This window comes from Eulemur rufifrons, chromosome 18, assembly GCF_041146395.1.
Source record: "Eulemur rufifrons isolate Redbay chromosome 18, OSU_ERuf_1, whole genome shotgun sequence".
Lineage (NCBI taxonomy): Eukaryota > Metazoa > Chordata > Mammalia > Primates > Lemuridae > Eulemur > Eulemur rufifrons.
This window is the reverse complement of record NC_091000.1, coordinates 44,108,709-44,120,935: the sequence shown is the minus strand read 5'-3', so window position 1 is coordinate 44,120,935 and position 12,227 is coordinate 44,108,709. Positions and strand designations below refer to the sequence as shown.

General features: G+C 31.3%; 1 protein-coding gene across 3 annotated transcripts in view; it reads left to right on the top strand.

Moving 5' to 3' along the window:
* The window catches only part of FSTL5 (follistatin like 5), a 642,677-nt gene that overhangs the window by 338,813 nt on the left and 291,637 nt on the right, over window positions 1–12,227 (top strand). The window lies entirely within an intron of this gene.

The following is a 12,227-nucleotide window of genomic DNA, read 5'->3' as shown; positions in this document are numbered from 1 at the left end:
AAAGATGACTTAGCTAACCAAAATTACCTGTCAGGTTATTCTTTAAAAATAATTAAAAGAGAAATAAATAAGATACAAAAAACAGAAAGCAAAGATTTAGAGGCTGTATGCAGAAGGAGGAGGAAAACATAATAAATTAACTAGCTGATATTTGAAAATAATCAAACAAGTCAAAGTAAACAGGACTTAATTCAATTAAGCATCTGAAACAAAAATATAATTTATTTACTTATTTTTTTTCAGAAAAGACAGGAAATAGGCTATGTACTTGGTGTAAGAAGATTTTCTATTCTTTTTTTCTATTTATATCAGGATATTATGAGGGTACGAACGTTTTGGTTACATTTTATATCTTTGCTTCACCCAAGTGAGGTTTAGAGGCTTGCCCTTCCCCTCTACAATGCACACCTCTGTGGAAAAGAATTTGGAGATACCTCAAAGAGTTAAACATAGAAATACCATTTGATCCAGCAATAGCACTATTAGGCATCTACCCAAAAGAGCAAAAGAAGATTTTCTTTTTGAATTATGCCTTGGTCATTTTGTCATTTATCAACTGATATTGTAGACTTTACTTAAATATATTATTATTCTTAAAAATCCATGTAAATAATTTTCTTACCACATGATAATTTTTATTAAAACATTGAGTTATATTTTATGCAATATTTTATATAAACAAAATAATATATGAGAAAAAGCTGCAGATTATGCATTTTTAAAGCGATATATTAATATGTTCTTTGGATTTAATTAAATTGCATTTTCACTTTAAATTACAAGGCAGAACATAAGACAGGATGATCAGTGAACTGTTAACCCTTTAAAAGGGTGTCGTAAAACTAGAATACTTTTTGGAAATAATCAAAATGAAGGAGCATTATTACTCTATTTTTACATGAAGCCACTGAATCACAGAGAAGTTAAGAAATAAGTGGCTGTGTTTATAATCAAATGTATATCAAGATAATTATGAAGTCTATGTGTTTTCTACTAAGTTTTACTCTGACGTAGGCATTCTTTTATGTGCTTCAGGTGAGGGACAGAGAAGAGGTTACGGTTTATCAGGGAAAATTTATGTACACATAGTAATATATATATTATATGTGTATATATCATATATATTGTATAATAGTATCATGCAAGATACATGTTATGGAAAGGCCTATGTAAAATACTAAGTAAGTTGAGAATATGATCTCTAGTTTTGAAAATTGAGACCTTATAAAGGTGTTAGAAATTGAATTAGTCTTCAGGATGAGTGGATTTGAACTTTGGGAGATAAACAAATGGTAGTAGACAAAAAGAATAACGTAAATGAAAAGTCAGGTGCCTGACATAATCAGGGCATTTAGAAAAAACTAGGCCAACTACATTATCTGTTCCATGTGTGAAATTCTGTGAAAATATATTAATTATTTTTATTTTACTATACTTATTTTATTAAGTAAACAGTCTAATTTCCTAATTCCTATCCTCATCTGACACCAGGAGAATATATGTATTTGACTAAATAAAAGTAGTTGAAATCTGAAGCAATAGCTGGAAATAACTTCAATGGTACACAGCTTATCAAGCATCAACAAGAGTATTAAATGGGTACGTTTGCACAGAACTTTCATTCAAAATATCACTATTGGTGGTGGTGCAATGGGGGAAGAAAAATAATAAAAATATATGTGAATGAGTAATATGTAATTTTTATGACAGTCAGAAAAGACTGAATAATGATCTCTGACCCTATTAATAAATAAGAATTTTTCCTAGAGTACTGCTGCTTGCACGTGTCATAAACAAAAATAATTCTGTGTTTAGGATATAACTTAATGTTGCTAAAGAAGGCAAGGTAGATCAGTCCTGTTAAATAACACTTTGCAAGTCAGATATCTAAATCGTCAGTGAAAGGGTTCAGTAAAGAAATAGCAAAACATGTTATCTATAGAGGAACTAGATTGCACTCGAAACTATTGACTATGTATAGTAGAAAATATATGTGATTTCATTAACTATCAGAAAGTAACATGTAACAATTTCATGGAAATTATTTGTAGTAAATGTAATGAATTTAATGAATTTGGTAATGATTCTACCATTATATCAAAGTTATGTATAACACAAAAGGTCTATATTTTTCATATTTAGTCATAAAGAGATGTTAGGTAATGAAATCATTTGGCAATCAGCAATCATGAGGTTTTTTTTTTTTTTTTTTCTTTTTGGGTAATCACGAACTATCCCGTAATAATGGTAAGATGATGTTCACATCATGCTTTAGAGAGATAATGTTTTTCTAAGTATTGCTGCAATTATAGGGGATATTTTAGTATTCTTTGTGATCTAACCAAGCAGTGTTCTGCAAAGTATGACACTTTTCAGTAAACCAGCCATCAAACTGTATAATGACCCCTCAGGGATAACAAAACCGACTTATATGTATAGTATCTGCATTAGTGAGAAGATATTTATACTTTAATGTGAATTATAAACACATATTTATTTCTTTCTCTTCATCTGTATTAATACCTTATAACTAAACCCACTTGGGTTTTGTGAAGTTTAGTGACAGGCTTTGTATAAATGACATGATTTTATAAAGTTATAAAATACTGAGATATCATGAATAAAAAATATGTAACTATAATGGGAAAAGCAATCTATTAAAAAATCCTGTATTAAGTACCTTTGTGTATAGAGTGTTGTGATAGTTAAAGCAACTTAAGAAGATAGGTTTCCTTTCCCATAGGAATATATAATCTCAGACAGTGATAAAAATGACAGATATAATAAGATGAAAAAGCAAGCATTTTTTTTTCTAGATCCAGGATGCATTCCCCTACATAATTTATTAAAAGAAGCTCAGAAAACTAGGAAAGCCCTAAGCAAATATCCAGAAAAACAAACTAAAGCCAGAGAAGTTAAGAGACCTATCATGATCAATCCATTAATTGTATTCTGGTAGTTCCAAATGTAGACAGATTTCTTGAGTTCCAATTTATTATTCTTTCTGCTATGACACAAAATAGAAGAGAATAAAGAGTAGTTTGCAAGGAGGAAAAAGTTAATGGTAAAAAGCAATAGATCATCAAATATTATTACACTATTACAATGTTATTACAGTAGTTATAAGTTTTTTTTATAAAATAGCTATTTTTTCCTTTGTAAATAAGGGAAATTAATATTTTCTCATAGGCATTGAATGGTCAATTATTCTTAATTTTTCTAAAGAATTCTTGGCATTATTAAAAAATCCTCTGATTTTTGCTAAGATATTTAAAATAAATCCTCAATGTGAGCATCAAGTATTCCATAACATGCCTTATTTGAATAACAAACTTGGAAACCTATTAATGGGATCCAATAAATAGTAAAGTCAGTGACATACCTTTGAACATTTAGAGGAAATACTAAATCCTCCAGTAAAGTGATGTACACCCTGCACCCTGGCATTTTGTTGCGATTAGTTTTAGTAAATTGTTTTCATCTTTCAGTGCAAAGGTTTCTTATAGAATTAAGATGAGTTAATAGTGTCATTATTTTATGCAAAGTAATAATGTTTTATTTTCTCCTACCTCAAGTTAAATCAAAATATAAAATTACATGTGATTTGTATGAAACACTATACTTCTGATTTAAATCTGTAGAGGAATGTAAGTGATTTTGCTGTCAGACAACATGACCACACACTGAATTGAGGCCTTTAAATTTAGAAGTGATATCAAATAAATGTATGTGTTTACTTATTGTTGCAATTAAACTCAATTGAGATGATGGAGTGATGTTATATGCTTATTGATTTTAGGAATAAATTGCTTCATTTGGATTTCCTAGATAATGAAGAATGGTATAATTGACAGCCCAGAAAAAGGATATTTGTTATGAAAATACTTTCTACATACTTTATTTCCTGAGTTAAATCATGTATTGCTTTGACTATAGTACTAAGCCTTAAAATTACACAAAATGAGAAGCTTGGGTAATTCTGATAGATTCTTAAAGTCCTATTAAACTGTTATAAGTTGCAGTTCCTCAAACCATATACATATACTTTAATATGTGTATATATTTTAGTGTGTTCAAATTCTAATGCCACGCTTAAATAAATCCCTATTAACTTAAAATGATCTTTATATGTGGAAAGATCCAAAAGAAGATTATTTTTCCAGTAGGCATAAAAATAATTAGCTTTTTGTAAGCATAATGCACCAGTTGTGAAGATTATATCGGCACTAATTGTGTAATAGCTCTATTGTTCTTTCTCTAAAAGAGAAGGTAACAAGGATTCTAAAATTCTAAAATATTAAAAAAGGAACAGTTATTTAAAATCACCTAACTATTCATGATTATATTCAAAATGCCATCTCTCTATGTAAAACTGTTCTTAATGGAATATAGATTTGATACTTACATTACAAGGAAAAGAAAATTCATTTTTCTAGGAAATCACAATTGCTACACTAAAATATTGCTTATTGGAACTTTCTAATAATTACAGCTATAAAAAATGAATATTGCATTAACATTCATAGATGTTAGATCAATAGTATATGAAAATGTTTGAGAAAAATAGCAGAGGTTAGTGAATAAAATTGAGAATATTGCAGTAATATAAGTTAAAGGTGATAGGGCCAGAACTGGAGAAGCAGTAGTAAAAATGCAGAGAGGTAGCTGTATTTGCAAAATAACTTATAAGCAGAAACATCTTGAATTGGTGGGTGATTAGATTTACATGGGAGTGAGAGGCTTGAGTCAAAGACAGTGCCTGAATGTCTAGCTTGCCTACTAACATGAACGGTGATACTGTCCATTAAAGTGGGAAACACAGGAAACAACTTTGGGTAAAGGCATTGAATTAATATCGAACATATTGGCATATTCAAAAAGAAACATCTAATTGGAGAATATTGTGGCCCAGAGTTCAAGCAGGAGACTTGGGCCAGAAATAAAGATATGGAGTAGACAGCTAGAAATTGAAGCTCTGTAGCAGGAGGTGAGGTTACCCAAAGTGAGTACATAGAGGTAAGCAAAAGAGTAGTAGTTGGGAACCATCCTAGTGGGCTGCTATAACAAAATATCACAGGCTGGGTGGCTTAAACCACAGAAATTTATTTCACACAGTTCTTGAGCCTGAGAAGTCCAAGATCAAGGTGCCAATCAATTCAAGGTCTGGTGAGGGCTGGCTTCCTGAGTTTAAACAAACCACCGACTTCCCATTGCATTGTCATACGCTGGAGGTGGGGAAAGTAGGAGAGAGAGAGTGCGAGAGAGAGAGAGAGAGAGAGAGAGAGAGAGGGAGAGACAATCCCTGGTATCTATTTTTAAGGACACCAGTACTATTGGATTAGGACCTACACTTATGACCTAATTTAACTTTACCTTCTTATAGGCCCTATCTCCGAATTCACTCACATCAAGGGATATAACTTCAACGCATGAAGTTTAGGGGTGGACATAATTCAGTCCACAGCAGAAATTAAAACTGAAAAGCACCAGACAGGTAGGGGGAAAACCAAAGCAAGGCACAATCATGGCATTTTAATAAGGAAGAGTTGACCAACATTTTCCAAGACTGACCAAGACAAGAAAATAAACTTTTCTCAACCACTAGATTTGTCACTAAGGAAGTTCCTGGTTAACTTTGGTCATGACATTTTCAGTACAGATGTAGGGGTGGAAGCAAAAATGCTGGAGATTGGGAAGTTTGATATAACAAAATTGAAAAAATGATGATGTTGAGCAAAGAAGCAGAACATTTAAGCATCCATCAAGTATGAATATATTTAGATAAAATCTAAAACAGCTAAAGCTCATCTATGGTTTTAGAAGTTAAGATGTTGAGAGAGAGGAAGGGGAAAGGCAGGAAGGGGGGTCGTCTGTGGTGCTGGTAATGGTCTATATTTTTTTGACCTACATGGGGATTTCACGGATGTCAATTTGACTGATTTATAACTTTTTGTTAATTTACTGATTTATATATCATGATTTGTCACTTTTTTGTATCTCTATGAAAAAAATGTTTACCGGGGCAACTGAATTAATCTCTGATAGAGTTCATGAGTTATCTCTGAAAGATCAAAACATACAAACAAATGCAATGCCATTGATGATTCTAAGCTCACCCTGATTTGGGAAACATTGTGTTCGATATTGATATAGCTAATATAAAATAACCATACAGACAGATCATTATAATATGAAACCTTGCAGCAAGTCAACCGGCTGACACATTTGGGAATAATTCTAATACAAACGTGGATTATAAAATTTATGATGCACATTTTTGTTTGTATGATTATAACATTTTGTGTTAGAGTTTACAGGTATCCTCTTTTTTGGTAAATACTGCTCAGCACCATTTGCTTGCAGGTAGTTTCCACTTTGTGTTGCTGTCTCTATCTCAGTTCTCTAGAATTCCTAAGAATAGGATTGTCCAAAATGATTACTGAGACCCAGACTACAGACATGTATTCCAAAAGGACAGTTTTATGCTCCTACACAAAATAAATTACTTATATATACCAACCACTAATAGAAGGAGAACAAGAGAAGCAATATCAAATTAAACAGTAATTTAAAAAAAAAAAGTCTTAGATTTTTTCCTATTTTAAAATGACTCGGTCCTCCATTTTGTCCTCTAATTCCCCACTGTTAAGATTCCTTAATCTATTATAGCTGTTGTGCCTTTAAGTTTCTTTTTTTACCGGTAGCCTCAGGCATTCTTCACATTCTGATGTCTCACTGGCAAATTTTGCTGGCCAACCTAATGATTTGTACTTCTAAACATAATTAGACATTTCAGTATCTCTTTTATTTCAGGTGAAACATTTATAGTATTTATTTCTTAAAGTATTGGCTTTTTCATACCAGTATTGATAAAGTAAGGCCTTTCCTTACTGAAAGTGAAATTGAAATTTAAAATCCAATAAAATAGTAATTGACCAATCACTCGTATTTTCCACAGTGTACTATATATTTTGCCAGTCATAACTTAGTGTATCTAACCTAAAATTACTTTCCACTGATTACAGGATAATATTCTGGGGTAAGGTTTGCCTGAGGCTTATGTTTTCAGACTTTCCAATCATTTCTGTAAATCATTGTTACTCTGGCTTTAACTCTGTGCTCTTTATACCAATTTCTCAGGAACTCCTTGAATTCAGCCTGCATTATGCCCGTGTGTGGTTTTGAAACCCTATCTGGATGGTGTTTTCTTCATAATGGCCAGAATTTATGAGCCACTTAAGCCAGTTGCCCTGTGATTGTGTCCAGACTTCCCCAGCAGCTTCTGTTCCTTAGTTTTACTGTCCAGGTTGCCAGCTACACTGATGCCTAGACCTGATCCCTTTGGGCAGGACAGAGTTGCTGCAGCTTGGCACCAAAGCCTCACCAAATTAATATTTTTTTGTTGTACGTTAAAAATCTATTTTAGTAGTTTTGAAATATACAGCACAGTGTTATTAACTGTGGTCACCATGCAGTACAATAGATCACTAAAACTTATTTCTTCAGTCTAACTGAAACTTTGTACTTTTTGATCACTGTCTTCCCTTTCCTATCCCTTTCCCTGCCCCAGCTTCTGGTAACTACCTTTCTACTCTCCATTTCTATGAGATCTACTTTTTCAGATTCCACATGTAAGTGAGATTATAGAGTGTTTGTCTCAAATGCAAATTAACATCATCTTTTAATGGCTGCCATTGTTTGAAAGTACCATAATTTAAAAAATTATAATGATTGTGTTCTACTATCATTCTCAAGCAATGATTTTTCTCCTTAGAGAAACACTATCCATTTGAAACATACTGCAAGCAGAAAATGCTAGCTATCATAATAATTTTTCATTTTATAGCAGTCACATTTAAAAAAACACAAAGTTGATTTTAATAATACTTTACTTATCCAAATATGTCCAAAATATTATCACAATGTCAATATAAAATTAAGTAAACATTTTCTATTCTTTTTTCCTTACAAAGCCTTTGAAATCTGGTATATATTTTACATTGTTACAGCCCAGCATATTTGGATATTCCAAATGTTCAATAGCCACATTTAGTTAATTACCGGCTACCATCTCGGACAATGTAGTGTTAGAGTGTGAAACAACAATAACAACAATCTATTTAAAATTTTGTTCCAATTATTTTAAATATGAGACTAAGTACAAATTCCAGTTGTACCTAAATAACATGGTATGAACTTCATACTGATATTTACTTTTCAGCAATTTAGGAAACTATACAGTAAGGATGAATGTACTTTCCTTGAAGGGAATATATATAGACATATAATATTTATATATATATCTTTAACTTAATTAGGGTATTTATTTTAAAGAATTCAATAAAATGTATTTAATGCCACCATATATCCCCCAAATGCTGTTTTATCAGTCCTTATTTAAATTATATATATCCTGCTCACAGTTAGCACATGTAAAAATAGTTTCTCTGATTTGTAAATAATCTCATTTTAGTAACTAATGACTAATTTGTTTCCCTTCCAAAAAAAAAGAAGAAGAAGAAGAAAATGCCCAATCGTGTAAGTCTTCTCATGTGAGTTGCCGTTCAGTCTGAGATTAGTGCTACCACACTGAGTTATTTCAGTCCAACAATTAACAGTGAAACAACTTGTAGGGATTTTGTACAACCTTATATAGCACATGGCTTAATGTTTTATGTTCAATTTTTTTAAGTATTACAGATAGCTCCAGAATATTGTTACCTCTGAGAATCCTAGGGAAATTAATATACTACATGGAACATAACCTAATAATTATTTAATCCTTAAAAATATTGAAATATTTTGTAGTGCCTCAGACTCATCACAATGAACAGAAATATTAACATATGTACATATGTATGCATTTATGTTTAACAAGATATGTGCAAAATACTTTAACATGCTGCATTGTAATTCAGTGCATGATACTGGATTACAGTGCACAAAAGGAATTGTGGAAATTCTTTTTATAGATATTTCAAAATCATTAATAAATTTGTTTTTCACATTTTAAGAAGAAGTGTAATAAATTAACACACATCCACCCTTATACTTTTATACAAGTAATTAATTTGATGGTTACTATTTTATATATGTCTACATCTTTTTTAGCAATACTTAATTTCTTGAATATTTTACTCTATTTTATTTGATATCAAAGTGGAATTTCTTAACAAAATTTTATTATACAGTCTATCCGTTAATTTATAATCTACTGCTATCAATGTAGTGTTATTGGGTGAGTAAATTTTTAGCATAATCTACCATTGCGATCACCCTTAGTAAATTTTGAAATAATTTCCTATAATGTATGATTAAAAAGTATATTTATGTTACACTTCTAATGAACATTTGTTACATCCTTAGGTGAGAAAAAATAGATTGAAGTTAAATAAAAATCTTAAAAATGGAAACAAGCCATCTATACCAAGTGCTGTTTAGCTGGCTGACTGGGGATTTTGTTAGGCACTGAGTACTCTATATAATCTGCAATGCACTCATGGCAAAATGTGTTCATCCTGATGGAAATTGTTCTTATAAAAAAATAGAAACTGCAATAAACTTGTTAGTGATCATTCAAGTATTGTAAACAGACCATGGTTGTTGCTGACCATATGGGACTAAAGAAAAGTATCTATGATGTTTAAAGCATTATAGAAGTTACAGATTACAAATCACATTGAGAGACTATGCCCATTCATAGGGACTATCTAGAGGACATCACAAGATTAACTTCTTTCTTCTGAGTGTTGCTTAATTGACTTTTATGATAATAATACTTTATTGAATAAACAAGTAAGTTAAACATTTTAGTATATGATATATTGTACTTCTGTATTCCAAAAGAAGAACATTTTCAAATGAAAATAAAAATTTTTATGTAAAATGGAAGGGAAAGGGAGAGACAGACAGAGATAAAGAGAGAGAGGGAGAGAGAGAGAGAGAAGGGAGAAGGGAGGTGAAAATAGATTGAAGAGAGAAGAGGGAAAAACTGAAGAAAAATAAATGAGGTATATCTTACGTAAGTGTTTTATAGTTTAAAATGTATTAGCTGTGCAATGATACAATTACATAATTTTACACATTTAAAGTAATATTGAAGTCACAATTATTAATTTCCTGTTAGTATATGCTTTTATTATATGACATTTTCAAGGGTAGTTACTACAAATATAAACATGGATAAGAAACAGTTTGTTTTCTCAACTCTATGAAATTAAACACTAAAAGGCAATTACAAAAAATATGGCATGGGGCAATGAAAATGGGTCACCCTCAGGGACTGATTCTGAGCAGAAAAAACTTGAATTACTCCCCTTGTATAGGAGTTCTTAAGGACAGAACACAGGAGGCCAGGCCATTTTCTGAGAAGGAGAGCATACATCAGCAAAGACTGTAATGTGGGAAATTGAAAGCATTTGGGGGACTGAGGGAGATGGAAATGCAAAATGGAAATTAGTGAAAAGAGGGATGTAGAGGCTAGGTCTTGACAGTTTATAAACACAATATTGAGAAACTGAAGTGATCTATGTGGTGATAACAAGACACTGGCGGTGATAACGGGATTGTCAGATTTAAACTGGAACGATTGTTTATGAAGCTGAGTGCAAGATAAGTAAGAAGTAAGATATAAAGCAGAAAGAACCACAGATCAGTGAAATCAGTGGTATTTTAGAGTCAGTGATTAAATTTTTAAGAATTTAGTTGTCAAGTTGATGTCACATTGGTAACTTGAAATTGGATCATAGTATAAATCTCTGCACTACAGATATTGTCAAATGCTACAAATTACCCACTACCCCCCACAAATACACACACGCCACACACAGACACAAACCCACATACAAAACACACCATCACCACAGCTCAGACAGCTGCTTTTTAAACATTCGCTAGAACACTACAGGCTGCAGTCCTCTAGGTGATGAATTTTTGAGGGACTGAACAAGGGCAATTGGGTAAATAAGAAGGTATCGATTTAAAGAAGATTTAGAAGAAAGACTCAACACACTTTTGGAAGGATAAGGCTTACAATTTCTAGAAAATATTCTTATAAAATATTCATCGTTCAATCCAAAACAAATCCAAAATTAGTGTTAGCAATAATCTTATCAACAAGTCTGTGACTTATGAAGGCAACATCTAAATAAAGTAATTGGTGACAATTTTTACTTTGTCAGACTTCAAATTAAAAAAAAAAAAACTCTTTTGTCTCCAGAAATTTTATGTAACATTTTATTACAGTAGAAATAATTTATATATGTGATACAATAGATGCTTGGCAATGAAAAGAATTCCTGACAAATTCTTTGCAAAAATTTTGAGCTATCAAGTAAGAAAAATTTAACTGTTTAAAGGTTTTTAAGTTAAATTTTAATTTTTTTATTACTGATGAAAAATGTAGACTGAAATAATATCAAACTAAGTTACCTGAGACAACTAAAGATCTGAACAAGTGATTGTATTTAATAGTATATGTACAATTCACATTTCCATTGACACAATTCATTTTATCGGAATCACCTTTTATAAGTGTCTATGTTAACATTGCAAAAACTAAGTACTACATAGGTGACCACTCAACATTTTTCTCTTTAATGATAACACCTTTTCTGGAATATATGAAGTGGTAACATTTTCTTCTGAGATCAAGAGTTTATCTTATCACTATAATGAGTGAGATTTTTTACTTAGGGGTTTGACACATTTCAAATACAAAAGGTATTATTTTGTGAAGTCTCATTAAAAGTACAGATTCTTTTCCCAACCTTTGTAGACATTTTGACACTCAACTAAAAATGTATAATTAAATATTTTGAACATCTTTTCACTACATTTGAACAGGCGAAAGTGCTATATACACCACTGCCTATACATATTCACTGTTGCTAACACCGTATGTTGTAAATTAAACAGCTTTATCTTCATATTATGTTAGGAAACTGTCTAACCTATTATGTTCCTAACATATTATGTTAGGAACACTGTCTGTGTTCCTGGTGTTTATAATTTAAAATGCAGCACAATTTCATATATAACCACATATGTGCAAAATAAATAGTGCCAGTGAAAGATTTTCATATGAAATTATACTGCCTCTTTAGTATAATTTTTGGGATATATGAATTTGTTTTTATTTTGACTTCAAACTCAACTCATGAAGTTATTACCTACTGAGATATTTTGAGACACTTTGATAATTTATGAAGTTAGTGGAATTTATCAAT